The sequence below is a fragment of the Schistocerca piceifrons genome, chromosome 3, assembly GCF_021461385.2.
Source record: "Schistocerca piceifrons isolate TAMUIC-IGC-003096 chromosome 3, iqSchPice1.1, whole genome shotgun sequence".
Classification (NCBI taxonomy): domain Eukaryota; kingdom Metazoa; phylum Arthropoda; class Insecta; order Orthoptera; family Acrididae; genus Schistocerca; species Schistocerca piceifrons.
The window spans coordinates 79,819,617-79,823,000 of NC_060140.1; the positions used below are offsets into that span (position 1 = coordinate 79,819,617).

General features: G+C 42.0%; 1 non-coding gene across 1 annotated transcript; it reads left to right on the forward strand.

Moving 5' to 3' along the window:
- The first annotated feature begins 3,029 nt into the window (after positions 1 to 3,029).
- Positions 3,030 to 3,113, forward strand: Trnal-cag. The gene has a single exon. It is a non-coding gene; the product is annotated as a tRNA-Leu (tRNA).
- Positions 3,114 to 3,384: the final 271 nt, after the last annotated feature.

A 3,384-nucleotide genomic window follows, 5' to 3' on the forward strand; every position in this document is an offset into this window, starting at 1 on the left:
TGAACGGTTCAGTGACCGGGTTGTTCTAATCGGAATCAACAGCAGACCAACACCGACAACGATAGTTCAGGTATACATGCCGGCGTCGCAAGCTGAAGATGAAGAGATGGAGAAAGTGTATGAGGATATTGAAAGGGTAATGCAGTATGTAAAGGGGGACGAAAATCTAATAGTCATGGGCGACTGGAATGCAGTTGTAGGGGAAGGAGCAGAGGAAAAGGTTACAGGAGAATATGGGCTTGGGACAAGGAATGAAAGAGGAGAAAGACTAATTGAGTTCTGTAACAAGTTTCAGCTAGTAATAGCGAATACCCTGTTCAAGAATCACAAGAGGAGGAGGTATACTTGGAAAAGGCCGGGAGATACGGGAAGATTTCAATTAGATTACATCATGGTCAGACAGAGATTCCGAAATCAGATACTGGATTGTAAGGCGTATCCAGGAGCAGATATAGTCTCAGATCACAATATAGTAGTGATGAAGAGTAGGCTGAAGTTCAAGATATTAGTCAAGAAGAATCAATATGCAAAGAAGTGGGATACGGAAGTACTAAGGAATGACGAGATACGTTTGAAGTTCTCTAACGCTATAGATACAAAAATAAAGAATAGCGCAGTAGGCAGTACAGTTGAAGAGGAATGGACATCTCTAAAAAGGGCCATCACAGAAGCTGGGAAGGAAAACATAGGTACAAAGAAGGTAGCTGCGAAGAAACCATGGGTAACAGAAGAAATACTTCAGTTGATTGATGAAAGGAGGAAGTACAAACATGTTCCGGGAAAATCAGGAATACAGAAATACAAGTCGCTGAGGAATGAAATAAATAGGAAGTGCAGGGAAGCTAAGATGAAATGGCAGCAGGAAAACTGTGAAGACATCGAAAAAGATATGACTGTCGGAAGGACAAACTCAGCATACAGGAAAGTCAAAACAACCTTCGGTGACATTAAAAGCAACGGTGGTAACATTAAGAGTGCAACGGGAATTCCACTGTTAAATGCAGAGGAGAGAGAAGATAGGTGGAAAGAATACATTGAAAGCCTCTATGAGGGTGAGGATTTGTCTGATGTGATAGAAGAAGAAACAGGAGTCGATTTAGAAGAGATGGGGGGATCCAGTATTAGAATCGGAATTTAAAAGAGCTTTGGAGGACTTACGGTCAAATGAGGCAGAATGGATAGATAACATTCCATCAGAATTTCTAAAATCATTGGGGGTAGTGGCAACAAAACGACTATTCACGTTAGTGTGTAGAATATATGAGTCTGGCGATATACTATCTGACTTTTGGAAAAGCATCATCCACACAATTCCGAAGACGGCAAGAGCTGCCAAGTCCGAGAATTATCGCACAATCAGCTTAACAGCTCATGCATCAAAGCTGCTTACAAGAATAATATACAGAAGAATGGAAAAGAAAATTGAGAATGCGCTAGGTGACGATCAGTTTGGCTTTAGGAAAAGTAAAGGGACGAGAGAGGCAATTCTGACGTTACGGCTAATAATGGAAGCAAGGCTAAAGAAAAATCAAGACACTTTCATAGGATTTCTCGACCTGGAAAAAGCGTTCGACAATATAAAATGGTGCAAGCTGTTCGAGATTCTGAAAAAAGTAGGGGTAAGCTATAGGGAGAGACGGGTCATATACAATATGTACAACAACCAAGAGGAAATAATAAGGGTGGACGATCAAGAACGAAGTGCTCGTATTAAGAAGGGTGTAAGACAAGGCTGTAGCCTTTCGCCCCTACTCTTCAATCTGAACATCGAGGAAGCAATGATGGAAATAAAAGAAAGTTTCAGGAGTGGAATTAAAATACGAGGTGAAAGGATATCAATGATACGATTCGCTGATGACATTGCTATCCTGAGTGCAGGTGAAGAAGAATTAAATGATCTGCTGAACGTAATGAACAGTTTATTGAGTACACAGTATGGTTTGAGAGTAAATCGGAGAAAGACGAAGGGAATGAGAAGTAGTGGACATGAGAGCAGCGAGAAACTTAACATCAGGATTGATGGTCACGAAGTCAATGAAGTTAAGGAATTCTGCTACCTAGGCAGTAAAATAACCAATGACGGACGGAGCAAGGAGGACATCAAAAGCAGACTCGCTATGGCAAAAAAGGCATTTCTGGCCAAGAGAAGTCTACTAATATCAAATACCGGCCTTATTTTGAGGAAGAAATTTCTGAGGATGTACGTCTGGAGTACAGCATTGTATGGTAGTGAAACATGGACTGTGGGAAAACCGGAACAGAAGAGAATCGAAGCATTTGTGATGTGGTGCTGTAGACGAATGTTGAAAATTAGGTGGACTGATAAGGTAAGGAATGAGGAGGTTCTACGCAGAATCGGAGAGGAAAGGAATATGTGGAAAACACTGATAAGAAGAAGGGACAGGATGATAGGACATCTGCTAAGACATGAGGGAATGACTTCCATGGTACTAGAGGGAGCTGTAGAGGGCAAAAACTGTAGAGGAAGACAGAGATTGGAATACGTCAAGCAAATAATTGAGGACGTAGGTTGCAAGTGCTACTCTGAGATGAAGAGGTTAGCACAGAAAAGGAATTCGTGGCGGGCCGCATCAAACCAATCAGTAGACTGATAGACTGATGACAAAAAAAAAAAATAAACTGTCATTTTAGTAACGTACACGGCGTAAGTATTGGGTTATAAATCAGTTGTAGCCTAAAACAAGTGTTTCAATTGGTGAGATTTTTATATTCGGCCGATTTCTAAAGAAAACAAAAAAAAAAACAAGTGCCTCGAAAGACAGATGTTTTTCTTTGTCAGTCTTTCGACTGGATACCAATACCGCCTATCTGTCCTTGTCGTGAGACACACTGCGAGAAGTTGCAGTGAGGAAGTAGGCAGGGTCCCAGCTGCGCGAGCCGGGCGCAGGGCGTGGCCTTGGCAGGACATCCTGGAAGCTGCACGACGGCAGGAAAAAGATCTTTCTTAGAAGATAATCTGAGCACAGAATTTAGTACTCATGTGAATAACTGTACGTATTGCGGTGTATGTCAGGATGGCCGAGCGGTCTAAGGCGCTGCGTTCAGGTCGCAGTCCACTTCTGTGGGCGTGGGTTCGAATCCCACTTCTGACAACAATTTTTCTCCTCTCGCTCAGTCATTACTGGTACCCAACAATAACTTCCGCAAGCCGACTGATGAAAATTTTTTGATAAACCATTTTCCGGAGACAGTCCCTCGGTGGAAGTCATATCTCTTGCTAGGCAAAGATGACTCGAAAATTATTTAGCACTTATGTGATCATTTATGATTCACTTTGTACCGCCAGTCACATACCTGTACTATGCAAGCAGTATATCATTTTAACATCATCATTTTCGATACGATACAGCGTCAGTAGTAGGT